Raw genomic sequence first — 15,312 nt, forward strand, 5'->3', positions numbered from 1 at the left:
TGTTCAGAAGAGATCTCCACCACCTCGTACTCTAACGGATTTATGGGCAGCTCTACAGAATTCATGGCGTTAGTTCCCTCCAGCACTACTTCGGATATTAGTTGAGTTCATGCCACGTTGTGTTGCTTGCTAGCTGGGGCCTCACATGATATTAGGCAGGTGTACCAGTTTCTTTAGCTCTTCAGTGCAAATCAACTTTCGCAATCTAAGAGGGCCCCCATGAAAAACGAGTGAGCGTAGGGCATTAAAACTTTGTGCAAACATTTGTAAGGACACAGGGAAGAGAAATAACGAATAAACCATCGAAACAGGTACATTTTAAACTCCACATTAAAGGATAACATTTATTAATTGCTTACCACGTTTACCTTCCGCATCCATGACAGCCTGGAACTGCAATAGAGGTTGTCCTACTGCTGCCGAAAACGTTTCAGGTTGGATGTTGGCTACCTCCCTCGCTATTGTCATTTTCAACCTCTGATATGTGTTAGTTTCCCGCTGGTAAATCCTATTCTTCAGATAACATCACAGTCAGAAACGAAACAGGTTTAAATCTGATCTTGGTAGAGACGATTTCTGGAACGATCGGCTCATGATTTGCTTACCTTCAGCTGTGATACGAAATAACCGAATCACCTCACGAGGACTGCGTCAGTGATAGTGAACACAGCGGTACTATTGCTGTTGTTTTGATAAAAATGGTCCACATGGCTGTGAGCACTATGGGACTTAACATCTGAGGTCATAAGTACCCTAGAGCTTAGAACTACTTAAACTTAACTAACCTAAGGACATCACACACATGCATGCCCGAGGCAGGAATCGAACCTGCGATCGTAGCTGTCGCGCGGTTCCAGACTGTAGCGCCTAGAACCGTTTTGATAAAACAGCTTTACGAATGACACCGTGTTCACATTGTCCGTAACGCTGCTGACTGCCTGTAACTGTAATGCAGGCGGATGCTTGTGTTTCAGCCCTACGACGCCGTACCAGTTCTTGAGCCAAACAGCAAGTCATGACACAAAGAATATTATGAACGCAAAATCGTGCAGCGCACACTCTGATCATAATTACTGTAAAGTTCGATACCCATCGGTAATCTGTTCTCTGTCTTCACTGGTTCAGTTAGCGAAAATTTAATTGTAAGCTCCGTAGATTAAATAAAACGTGTCCATGCACCGATTACCGATAACCGTCGTCGTGTTCCCGCCGGTATCCTGTCATTATATCCTGAAGGCGGATATCAGTTTCGTTTGGTACCCTCCACGGCCAGTTTGGGTTTGATATGTATTTCAAGCTATAAAATAAAACGTTTTCATGCAACGTAACTTAATTTTAGCACCGTGCTAAGTTGGTGTAGTAGGATGCAATTGCTTATTGACCACACATGCATAGACTATTTTATTGAATCGATACACACTGATAAGAAAAAAATTATGACCACTGTTCACCAGGTCGTTGGATGCCGCCTGGTGGCGTTGCGGGTTCGTGACGCGTTAACAAAAGTATGTCATTGGAGGAGACACGAACGCGGGATCACCCTAGTGAAGACATGGGCTGTAAATGGGGAAATCCATTTAAATAAGCGACTTTGGCAAAGGGTACATTATTATTATGCAGCGCCTTTGACCGGGTATCTCGAAAACGGTGAAGTGGGCACTTGCTACTGTCGTGAGCATCTACAGTAAGAGGTAGAAGAACAGTGAAAATACCACCGAGCGCTATATGCTTTGACGTCCCGACTCTTCATATAACGTGGGGTTCGGAGTCTTGTCTGCTATGTAAAGTAGGATCGATGGTGATTTGAGCATCTCTGTCGAAGGACCACAGTACTGGTGCACACGCCGTTCATCTAGGATTGTTGAACATGGAACTCCACAGCAGATCATCCCCACGTGTTCACATATTGACCAAAAGACATCGTCAGTTACGATTGCAGTGGGCACGGGACCAACGGGATTCGACTGTCTATCAATGGAAACGTGTCGGCTCTTCGACTGAATCACACTTTTGCTAGACTATGTCGATGGTCGTCTCCACAAACGCCGTCATCGAGGCGAACGGCGGTTCGAAACGTGCAGCGCGCCGCGCACGCGGGCTAGAGGGAGCAGTATTATGCTGCGGGAAGCATTCTCCTGTGCTTGCGTGGGACCTGTGCTAGTAATCACAGACAAGCTGACAGCTGCGAAACACCTGCGTCGCTTTATGCTTGATGTCTTCCCCACAGGCAATATTATCTTTTAGCAGTATTATTGTCCGTGTCTCGAAGCCAGAACCGTGCTACAGTGATTTGAGGAGCCTTACACTGAACTAACGTCGCTGCCTCTGAAACCAAATTCGTTTGAGTAAGTCCTATGGAACCCATCTGGGTCGCTGTAGAGCGCCATCACTGCGTATGCAGTTACTTACGCGAATTATATGACCTGTGCGTAGTCATCTAATGCCACATACCTCCACAAATCTACCAACAAACTGTCGGATCCCTAATACGCAGAATTAGAGATGTATCTCATTCCGTAGACAAACAAACAAGATATCAAGCAGCTGGTCATAACGTTTTGGCTCATCAGTGTAGATGTGACTAGATTCCCAGATACACCTACATCTACATCTACGGTGTGTGGCGGAGGGCACTTTACGTGCCACTGTCATTACTTCCCTTTTCTGTTCCAGTCGCGTATGGTTCGCGGTAAGAACGACTGTCTGAAAGTCTCCCTGCGTGCTCGAATCTCTTTAATTTCACATTCGTGATCTCCTCGGGAGGTATAAGTAGGGGGAAGCAATATATTCGATACCTCATCCAGAAACGTATCCTCTCGAAACCTGGCGAGCAAGCTACACCGCGATGAAGAGCGCCTCTCTTGCAGAGTCTGCCACTTGGTTTACTAAACATCTCCGTAACGCTATCACGGTTACCAAATAACCCTGTGACGAAACGCGCCGCTCTTCTTTGGATCTTCTCTATCTCCTCCGTCAACCCGATCTGGTACGGATCCCACACTGATGAGCAATACTCAAGTATAGGCCGAACGAGTGTTTTGTAAGCCTCCTCCTTTGTTGATGGACTACATTTTCTAAGGACTCTCCCAATGAATCTCAACCTGCTACCCGCCTTTTATATGATCATTCCACTTCTAATCGTTCCGCACGCATACTCCCAGATATTTTACAGAAGTAACTGCTACCAGTGTTTGTTCCGCTATCATATAATCATACAATAAAGAATCCTTCTTTCTATGTATTCACAATACATTACATTTGTCTATGTTAAGGGTCAGCTGCCACTCCCTGCACCAAGTGCCTATCCGCTGCAGATCTTCCTGCATTTCGCTACAATTTTCTAATGCTGTAACTTCTCTGTATACTACAGCATCATCCGCGAAAAGCCGCATGGAACTTCCGACACTATCTACTAGGTCATTTATATATATTGTGAAAGGCATTGGTCCCATAACACTCCCCTGTGGCACGCCAGACGTTACTTAACGTCTGTAGACGTCTCTCCATTGATAACAACATGCTGTGTTCTGTTTGCTAAAAACTCTTCAATCCAGCCACACAGCTGGTCTGATATTCCGTAGGCTCTTACTTTGTTTATCAGGCGACAGTGCGGAACTGTATCGAACGCCTTCCGGAAGTCGAGGAAAATAGAATCTACCTGGGAGCCTGCAACTAACATTTTCTGGGTCTCATGAACAAATAAAGCGAGTTGGGTCTCACACGATCGCTGTTTCCGGAATCCATGTTGATTCCTACAGAGTAAATTCTGGGCTTCCAAAAACGGCATGATACTCAAACAAGAAACATGTTGTAAAATTCTACAACAGATCGACGTCAGAGATATAGGTCTATAGTTTTGCGCATCTGCTCGACGACCCTCCTTGAAGACTGGTACTACCTGTGCTCTTTTCCAATCATTTGGAACCTTCTGTTCCTCTAGCGACTTGCAGTACACGGCTGTTAGAAGGGGGGGGGGGGGGGAGCAAGTTCTTTCGCGTACTCTGTGTAGAAACGAATTGGTATCCCGTCAGGTCCAGTGGACTTTCCTCTGTTGAGTGATTCCAGTTGATTTTCAATTCCTTGGACACTTATTTCCATGTCAGCCATTTTTTCGTTCGTGCGAGGATTTACAGAAGGAACTGCAGTGCGGTCTTCCTCTGTGAAACAGCTTTGGAAAAAGGTGTTTAGTATTTCAGCTTAACGCGTGTCATCCTCTGTTTCAATGCCATCATCATCCCGGAGTGTCTGGATATGCTGTTTCGAGCCACTTACTGATTTAACGTAAGACTAGAACTTTCTAGGATTTTCTGTCGAGTCGGTACATAGAATTTTAGTTTCGAATTCACTGAACGCTTCACGCATAGCCCTCCTTACGCTAACTTTGACATCGTTACGTTCTGTTGGTCTGAGAGATTTTGGCTGCACTTAAACTTGCAATGAAGCTCTATTTGCTTTCGCAATAGTTTCCTAACTTTGTTGTTGAACCACGGTGAGTTTTTCCCGTCCCTCAAAGTTTTACTCGGCACGTACCTGTCTAAAACTCATTTTACAATTGCCTTAAACTTTTTCCAGAAACACTCAACATTGTCAGTGTCGGAGCAGAAATTTTCGTTTTGATCTGTTAGGTAGTCTGAAATCTGCCTTCTATTACTCTTGCTAAACAGATAAACCTTCCTTCCTTTTTTTATATTCCTATTAACTTCCATATTCAGGAATGCTGCAACGGCCTTATGATCTCTGATTCCCTGTTCTGCATTTACAGAGTCGAAAAGTTCGGGTCTGTTTGTTATTAGTAGGTCCAAGATGTTATCTCCACGAGTCGGTTCTCTGTTTATTTGCTCGAGGTAATTTTCGGATAGTGCCCTCAGTATAATGTCACTCGATGTCCTGTCCGTACCACCTGTCCTAAGCATCTGAGTGTCCCAGTCTATATCTGGTAAATTGAAATCTACACCTACGACTATAATATGCTGAGAAAATTTATGTGAAATGTATTCCAAATTTTCTCTCAGTTTTTCTGCCACTAATGCTGCTGAGTCGGGAGGTCGGTAAAAGGAGCCAATTATTAACCTTGCTTGGTTGTTGAGTGTAACCTCCACCCATAATATTTCACAGGAACTATCCACTTCAACTTCACTACAGGATAAACTACTACTAACAGCGACAAACACGCCACCACCGGTTGCATGCAATCTATCCTTTCTAAACACCGTCTGTGCCTTTGTAAAAATTTCGGCTGAATTTATTTCTGGCTTCAGTCAGCTTTCTGTACCTATAACGATTTCAGCTTCGGTGCTTTGTATCAGCGCTTGAAGTTCCGATACTTTACCAATGCAGCTTCGACAGTTTACAATTACAATACCGATTGCTGCTTGGTCCCCGCATGTCCTAACTTTGCCCCGCACCCTTTGAGGCTGTTGCCCTTTCTGTACTTGCCCGAGGCCACCTAACCTAAAAAACCGCCCAGTTCACGACACACAACCTCTGCTACCCGTGTAGCCGATTGTTGCGTGTAGTGGACTCCTGACCCGAAACCCTATGGCGCAAGTCAAGGAATCTGCAGCCCACACGGTCGCAGAACCGTCTCAGCCTCTGACTAGACCCTCCACTCGGCTCTGTACCAAAAGTCTGCAGTCAGTCCTGTCGACGATGCCGCAGATGGTGAGCTTTGCTTTCATCCCGCTAGCGAGACTAAGTTCACCAAATCAGATAGCCGCTGGAAGCCAGAGAGGATTTCCTCCGATCCATAGCTACACACATCATTGGTGCCGACATGAGCGGCCACCTGCAGATGGGTGCACCCTGTACCCTTCATGGCATCCGCAAGGACCCTTTCCACATCTGGAATGACTCCCCTCGGTATGCACACGGAGTGCACATTGGTTTTCTTCCCCTCTCTTGCTGCCATATCCCTAAGGGGCCCCATTACGCGCCTGACGTTGGAGCTCCCATCTACCAGTAAGCCCACCCTCTGCGACTGCCCGGATCTAATGATAGAATAGTTAATCTGTAATAAATCGGAATGTGGAAGATTCGCCTCACTGTATCAGAGAACTGAGTGACACCTCCAGCTTCAAAAGCATTTAATAGCACACCTACTTAAACAACAAATGTCCACCTTGCTCCTGTACGCAACTCTTACGTCATTACAACTATGTACCCTTATTTACTATCAGATGTTCCTCGTTTCACAAATCCGCTAATCTCCTAGCTGGTGCAGTCTAACAAAATTTCCCTCACTCAGAACGCTCGGTTTCGTGTCCATATCGATAAATACGTGTTTTACCTGTTTTTTTAAATTATTGTTATTATTATTGACAATACCACTAGTATTAACGCTGTTAGTTCTCAGTAAGTACTCTCATTCACATTATCATCATATACAATCAAATCGTCTTCACATAATTTTCAATTCCGTTACTACCAATTTAACAGTATTTGGTGACACTAAATATTTTCAGTAACAAAAACCACAACAGGATGTTGTAAAAAAGTACAGTAGATGTAAAACTCTTGGCCGATCAAGAGAGATCTCGAGGTCTCAATCTCGTCACGTTAAATAAGTAAATAAAAAATAAATACATCCTAACGATGTTAATGCTTTGTTGTATTTCCTCGGTGTATCCATCGTATACCATCAACCTCAGGTCAAGTTACTGAATAAAGATGATGTCCATGATGTGGAAGTGGTCATAGATGTTTATATCACCTTCTGCCAACATGGTTGCCCCTTTCATTATTTAAACCACTATTTCTTTTGTGGGTGAAAATATTCACTGAGTTTTGTGAGCGTGCCGTTATTCTGTCCTGCTCTTACAAAACTACTCGAGCTTTAGTTTGTACGACTAGGAATACATAAATTCCAGTAATAGATTTACAGAGAAGTTGAAAATTAATATCTTAAGGTATTTTGGAGTTCTTATTTGCGTTACTGTTTACGTAACAAGAACACCGTATTTTCATCGTCTTCAGCATATGCTTACATTAACGCAGTGCACATTGAATGTACAACAATATTATCAACTGTGTATTTCGTTGCTTCATGTGACGTCTTCTTTTTCTTCTCAGAGTTGCGAACTGGCATTCCGACTTCTGCCTTGGTGGCACAGTCGGACCCTCGATTATTACTTGTTTGCAGCTAGGTGCAACTCCCATACGATATTGCTGATTTAACTTTGCTCCGTTTTCTCAATATCAGTTCTCGTGAATGCCGTGGAACTTCCTTCTGACATATTTCTCCAGCTCAGCTACTACATCCCTAATAAACACGAATACATCATGAAACTACAACCTATGTTTCCAGAATGTTTTACTACCTATATTCCTTTTCCATGAACGTTAACAAGAAATAATGGTAATATAAAAATATGATTAATTCAAACAAATCTAATACTTTAATGTACTAAAGAAGTAAAGTAGTCGCTGTGCTCATGAGAGATAGGACTTCTCGCCACGACAAATAGAATAATACTGCATGTCACGTGACTGTAATTCCATTGAAATCGTATGATGAGCAATATATGCGATATACTTGGTGAATTGCCTGCCTCTCGACCACTCCTTAAAGCTTATTACTTTCTGAAATATACTTATCTTTTCATTTTCTGGCTGAGTTTAACAAGAAAGGTTAACAAATGATGATGAATGATGAGACATGAAGCAAGGAAGTTTTATGATTGGTGGCGAAAGGAACTTTGTGACAATCACTTTTGAAAGTGGGAAATAACTTGGTGGGACTTATTAAGACTTTCAGACTAGTTAAGCACCATGAAAAACAGAAGAGTGGAAGATCTCAAAATCAAGAAACGGAGTGTCGAGGGGAAGGGAGGGGGGAGGGGTGAAGGTAGGGGGAGGGAAGAGAGGGGGTCGAATAAATCAAGTCAGTTATTGAGGATGTCAAGTATCAGAGCCACACAAAAATGTACGGTAGAGAGTGAGTGTTGACTTGAACAAAGAGGTGAAATAATACATCTACGACCTTGTTATCTGATCTACGTACAGCTTACTCTGATACTACTAACCTGCATTTTAAGACATGTAAACTGAACGATGACTATTACCGAGCAAGTGTGTAACCCGAGACTGCAAGAGGATCCAATTAATTCTTCTTGCTGGCGGGAATGCCTCGTTTAATTACTGAGCCATTTAAACCCGTTTAACATGCAAGTCGTTATTCACTCCTCATGTGTAATGCATACACCGACTATTATGAGCGCCTCTTGCGTTTATAATAGTATACAAGGCGCATTCAAGACGAAACCATACGAAAAAGGTTCCCACGTAAAATGTCCTTGGTTTAAAGTGGTGTAGATCTTCTACAGTGCCTGCCAACCACATTCTCTGTAGGCTGCCCAGACATTAAGCTACATGTTTAAGTCTAAATAGGATTCGTTTTTATTTCTTCAAATTTTATTACATTCACAAAAACTGACGAAAATATCTGAAATGAAACTAGCCTACTCAGGTAGAAAAAATTGATTACTCTGAATAAGAAGTAGCTTTGAGTGTGAAAAGCCTGGTAGTCTACTGTGCAAGAGAACATTCTTACCGGAGTAATACTTCATAATGTACAGTTACTCACTTGGGGACTATATGCTTCTGTCATGGCTAGCGTTCTGTCTGAAAACTGGAAAAGAGAGTATGTAAGACATCAAACATGGAGAAGAAAAAGTATACAGATAAAATTATTACTGGATTTCTGTCACATTCTTTGGAAGCTTTCCTCGGTGTGAACAATAATGAGATCATAGCAAGTTAAGGTTAATTCTATCACTTGACTGTTTATATGCTAGTCTTTATGAAGACACCATAGTGATAAAATGGATTGATATTTGTGGTTCTTCGATTGCTGAGTCGCCTGTATCTCCAAAGAGATGTGAAGGCAGTACTAACGCGAGTATTGGGTGTCCTGTACTCGTACGTAGTGCTACGTTTATAGTAACTGGTTGTTCCTGTTCCTGTTGTTGTTGTTGTTGTTGTTGTTGTTGTTGTTATGGCCATCAGTCCCAAGATGGTATGATGCAGCTCTCCACGCTGGTGTGTCCTGTGTATGCCTCGTCATCTGCGAATAACTACTACAGTCTACTTTCATTTGAACCTGATTACTGTAACCATGCTTAAATCTCCCTCTGCAGTTTCTATTCACCAACTTCCCTCCATTACTAAATTGGCTAATCCTTTATACTATAGAATGTGTCCAGTCAACCGATCTGTCCTTTTAGTCAAATTGAGCCATAGATTTCTTATCGCTCCAATTTGATTTTGTTTCTCATCATTAGCTATTCTTCTACCCATCTAATCTTTGGCATTCTTCAATAAAACTACAACCCAAAAGCTTCTGTTCTCTTCTTGACTGAACCGATTATCGTCCTCGTTTCATTTCCTTACAAGACTACACTCCAGACATAGCTCCATAAAAACTACCTGACACTTATTTTATATTACATGTTAACGAAGTCCTTTTCTCTTAAATGTTTTTCTTGCTGTGGACAGTCTGTATTTTGTATCCTCTCTATTTTGGCCATCATTAATTATTTTCCTGCACAACTAATAAAACTGATCACTAATTTTATGTCTCCCTTCCTTACCTAATTGCGTCAGCATCGCCTGATTTAACTCGAGTTCATTTCATTACGACTGTTTTACTTTTGTTGAAATTCATCATTAAATCTGTTTTGAAGTTACTATCGATTCCGTTCAATTGTTCTTCCAAAGCCTTTACAATGCAATCTCAAACTTTCTATTTCTTCCTTCTGAACTTTAATTTCTTTGCCGAATTTTTACTTGATTATCTTCACTGCTTGCTCAATGTACAGACTGAATAACACGGGGGATACGCTTCATCCCTATCTCATTTCCTTCTCAACCACTGCTTCACTTACACGTCCTGCTTCTCTTGTAACTGCAGTCTGGTTTCTGCACAAGTTGTAAACAATCTTTCGCTCCCTGTATTTTATTCCCGCTATCTTCAAAATTTCAAAGAGTGTAGTCCAGTCATTACTGTCTAAAGCTTTCTCTAAATCATAAAATGCAGCAAACGAGGGTGTCTTCCGTCATAAAAGCCGCGCGGTTAGAGGCGCCATGTCACAAATTGCGCGGCCCCTCCCGCCGGATGTTCGAGTCCTCCGTCGGGCATGGGTGTATGTCCTTAGCGTAAGTTAGTTTAAGTCTTGTGTAAGTCTAGGGACCGATGATCTCAGCAGTTTGGTCCCTTAGGAATTCACACACATTTGAGCATTTTTATGATAAAATGTAGGGTCAGTATTGCCTCACGTCTTTCTCCGGAATCCCAACTGATCTCCCGTGAAGTCGCTTCTACCATTTTTTCTGTTCTTCTGTAAATAATTCGTGCTAATATTTTGCAGCGGTGACTTATTAAACTGATGGTTCGGTAATATACTCACCTATCAGCACCCACATTGTTTGGAGATGGGATAATTACATTTTGTTTTCATGTCTGAAGTTATTTTTCCTGTCTGACGTATCTTACACACGAATTTCGAGAATACTGAGGGAATGTCGTCGACTACAGGTGCATTTTTTTTCACTTACATGTGTGATAGGGTCGTACTAACAGATGCAACTGACGCGCATATGGCCTCAAGAACTAGATTCTTATTTGTTTCTTTTCTATATTTAACTGGATTAGTGATCTGTTGAGACGTTTCGCAACTATGCAGCTCCGTATACTTTCGTAATAAGTTATTTAATATTTATCTTAAGATATGGTTATCTAACTGAATTATTATTTACATGTTATTTACATAGATATCTATGAAAAGCATATTTTATGTGCAGCTTCCTACGTAATTTTTGCCTGCAAAAGACAATTAGTATTCATAGAGCTATTTAAGTAATGACATAGCTTATTGGTAAATATTTTCCAACTCTTTACTGCCTATGCCTTGCTACTAAATTGCGCTATGTAAAATATGAATTACGATGCCAGGATTTAAACACTGACTTGGCATTAGACTGTCTACCCCATAATTCAGTAACAAGTCCAGTTTTCAGCGACTCTGCAGGATTAGGACACTGGAAGAAAAGATGATCTATGAAACGGCTGGGAACCTGCTGCCCAAAGAAGTGGGGTAGAGTGTGCGTTGCTCTGGGATGATGCACTGGCTACAGCTGCTATCAGTTAACACGGTTTTAATATGTCAAAAGTATGTTTCACTTCATAAAAATGACAACATTTTTGTAACGAGCGAGGACTTTATTCGCGACATAGTAACAATATTCATGAAAATTTCGGATGTGTTTGTATTGTAGTAACTATCATAGTCCATTTCCATAGCTACGCGGTTATCCTGTCTGATTGACCCACTGACAATCGCAAAGACACCCAACAATTTTTCTGTCTTCTGAAGAACGGGACGGATCCACACAGTGTAGTAAATTCTCTGGAGTACAAGCAGGGACAGCAATCCTCGACTTTAGTGCGGCAAAGGTTTAGTTAGTGAGCTACACTGCCGGCCGGAGTGGCCGAGCGGTTCTATATGCTACAGTCTGCGCGACCGCTATGGTCGCAGGTTCGAATCCTGCCTCGGGCATGGATGTGTGTGATGTCCTTACGTTAGGTAGGTTTAAGTAGCGAGGACTTTATACGCGACATAGTAACAATAGTCATGACAATTTTGGATATGTTTGTATTGTAGTTCTAGGGGACTGATGACCTCATATGCTAAGTCCCATAGTGCTCAGGGCCATTTGAACCATTTTTTGAAGGTTGAATCGTCCTATTGTTTTTACTTATGTTGCCATCTGGTCGTCATCAAGCAGCTTAACATGTAAAGTATCGGAAAGAATATTAAGTTGCCTAAAAGACGACGTTGGAAATAAATGTTTTCGGATCAGCGAAAGGTCGAGTTTGAAAGGTCGAGCCTCCAGTCTGCACTCAACATCAAAAGGCTGTAGCAACGGAGCAGGCAGGCATAGGCAGCCCTGCACGCACTCCCAGGACGTCTGCGAAGCTCTGCCGGCGTCTGGCGGTGTGCAGTGCTGCCACACCGCGGTGGCGCGATAAACCACGTCCACTGGTCCTGCCTTCAGGGAGGATGCTGCCTACTGCTGCCGTGGCCGCCGCCACACGTCGGTACTGGCCCGTAAGCAGATTCGGAAGCCGGGAGCAGTGGCTGTTCCAAATACAGCTTTCGTTACTACCTATGTGATATATTACTGTTGCAGTAGACGTTGTTTCTAAATATCTTAGTCGTTGGTTTCCGTCACGAAAACGAAGAGAAGTGAACGTGAAACACATTCTTCCTCGAAGTTCACCATCAATCAGCATTATCCTTAATTTATGAGTATACGTTACTGTGTACTGTTTGAATATATATCTATGCGCCATGTGCCTTATGTAAATGAAATAGTTTTTAAGTTTCACCTGCCACTAGCTGTCCAAAACTGATTTCTAAGTGTACACAGTCCATCAGTATTACTGTTCCACCCATGCTACTGGAACTGTAAAATTCAGTTGTAGTGAAAAATATACATGTATCACACGTTACTTTCTAGGGTAGATTTATAAAAATAAATCGTAAATATTCTCAGCCAATGCTACCGGAAAAAAATTGGGTTACTGTTACAGCATATATGTTCAAAATATCTCTGCGTTCGAATGTCAGAGTCATACTGTATCTGAAGAACAGAGCAACTCCTCAAGAACTAAACTGTACTCAGTAACTGAACAGTAACTTAAAAATCTAATTGTAGCTGCGTGAATTGAATTAATGAAAAAATTCGTTACCGTAAGTCTTTTTTCACAAATCCCGACCCTCACAAATGTATGTAAGGGTCCTGTATGACACAAACGACTTTAGTTTTTCTGAAGATGAGTGCTATTAAGGAGAGAAGTTAAAGATGTAATTTAGCAAAACATGCACAATAGTTTTATGATATTACGTCTATAGCACAGCACAAATACTGACCTTACGACTTATCTTAGAGGAAAGACTGAAGAAAGGCAAACCTACGTTTCTAGCATTTGTAGACTTAAAGAAAGCTTTTGACAAGGTTGACTGGAATACTCTCTTTCAAATTCTAAAGGTCACAGGAGTAAAATGCAGGGAGCGAAAGGCTATTTACAATTTGTACAGAAACCAGATGGCAGTTATAAGAGTCGAGGGTCACGAAAAGGAAGCAGTGGTTGGGAAGGGAGTGAGACAGGGTTGTAGCCTCTCCCCGATGTTATTCAATCTGTATATTGAGCACGCAGTGGAGGAAACGAAAGAAAAATTCGGAGTAGATATTAAAATCCATCGAGAAGAAATAAAAACTTTGAGGTTCGCCGATGACATTGTAATTCTGTCAGAGACAGCAAAGGACTTGGAAGAGCAGTTGAACGGAATGGACAGTGTCTTGAAAGGAGGATATAAGATCAACATCAACAAAAACAAAACGAGGATAATGGAATGTAGTCTAATTAAGTCGGGTGATGCTGAGGCAATTAGATTAGGAAATGAGACACTTAAAGTAGTAAAGGAGTTTGACTATTTGGGAAGCAAAATAACTGATGATGGTCGAAGTAGAGAGGTTATAAAGCGTAGACTGGCAATGGCATTGAAAACGTTTCTGAAGAAGAGAAATTTGTTAACATCGAGTATAGATTTAAGTGACAGGAAGCCGTTTCTGAAATTTTTTTTATGGAGTGTAGCCATGTATGGAAGTGAAACGTGGACAATAAATAGTTTGGACAAGAGGAGAATAGCAGCTTTTGAAATGTGGTGCTACAGAAGAATGCTGAAGATTAGATGGGTAGATCACATAACTAATGAGGAAATATTGAATAGAATAGGAGGGAAGAGGAATTTGTGGCACAATTTGACTAAAAGAAGGGATCGCTTGGTAGGACATGTTCTGAGGCATCAAGGGATCACAAATTTAGCATTGGAGGGCAGTGTGAGGGAGGGGGGGGGGCGTAAAAATTGTAGAGGGAGACCAAGAAATGAATACACTAAGCAGATTCAGGAGGATGTAGGTTGCACTAAGCACTGGGAGATGAAGAAGCTTGCACACGACAGAGTAGCATGGAGAGCTGCATCAAACCAGTCTCAGTACTGAAGACGACAACAACAACAGCACAAATTTGCTTATGGGAGCAGGAGGCACGTAAACTTGTCCACTTCCAATATCCACATGTATAAAATTACTTCTCGTGATTGAACAAAACCACAGACATAGCATCTGGGTAAAACTATATACTTGTAAGTAGGCTGTTTAGGTTTTTTATATTGCTAACGCCACGTAGCGCTCTGTATGAAAATCACTGGCTGTGCTGTGTGCAGTCAGTGGCTGGTTGGCATTGTTGTAATACTCGCCATTGTAGAGTTGGGCTGTTGGCTGTTAACAGCACATAGCGTTGGGCAGTTGGAGGTGAGTTGCCAGCAGTGCTGGATGTGGGGAGAGAGATGGCGGAGTTTTGAAATTTGTAAGACTGGATGTCATGAATGCTATATACATTATCACTTTTGAACACTATTGAGGTAAGTACATTGTTTGTCCTCTATTAAAATCTTTCATTTGCTAACTATGCCTATCATTAGTTAGTGCCTTCCGTAGTTTGAATCTTTTATTTAGATGGCAGTAGTGGCGCTCGCTGTATTGCAGTAGTTCGAGTAACGAAGATTTTTGTGAGGTAAGTGATTTGTGAAAGGTATAGGGCCATTTTTTTGTAGGGATTATGAAAATCAGATTGCGTTCCGCTAAAAAACATTGTGTGTCAGCTTAAGCATAGTCTTGTATAATTGTTCAATGTGGACGTTTAATACTATCTAGGTGGGAACAGATTTAAAACAGTAAAAATGGGTACACACATACTGTGAAGTGAAAATTGATTTATCTCCCAAGCAACTTAAAAGTAATTTTACATTATCAATAGCAGTCACAGCAACTCTATTTTCAAACATCTACTTCTTGAGCCGATGGAGAGTAAGACACCCATAGAGTTCCAGGTCTTGAATAGCAGAAAGTTTGAAGATTCGACGCATCCATATGATCTTCTGCTTCCCCTTCGAGCAGGTGATGGTATCCATGTGGCTGTATAATCGAAGCGACGTCATCATATCTTTATAGCGTACGCCAGAATCATCACAGTGAATTCCATGGTAGAAACGTATTAACCACTTAGCACTCTTCCGTGCTTTATCCCATTTCACTTCCTTGAAATACCTTGGTGATGTAGTGTTTTCTGAGAATGTCTCTATTATCCCGGAATCTTCTGCGTACACTACCAATGCAACATTTTTAATTATGAGCTGTATTTGCTCATCATCATTGAAACCCTGACCATCTGCAATGATCTTCACAAGCTGA

Source organism: Schistocerca gregaria, chromosome 3 (genome assembly GCF_023897955.1).
Source record: "Schistocerca gregaria isolate iqSchGreg1 chromosome 3, iqSchGreg1.2, whole genome shotgun sequence".
NCBI lineage: Eukaryota > Metazoa > Arthropoda > Insecta > Orthoptera > Acrididae > Schistocerca > Schistocerca gregaria.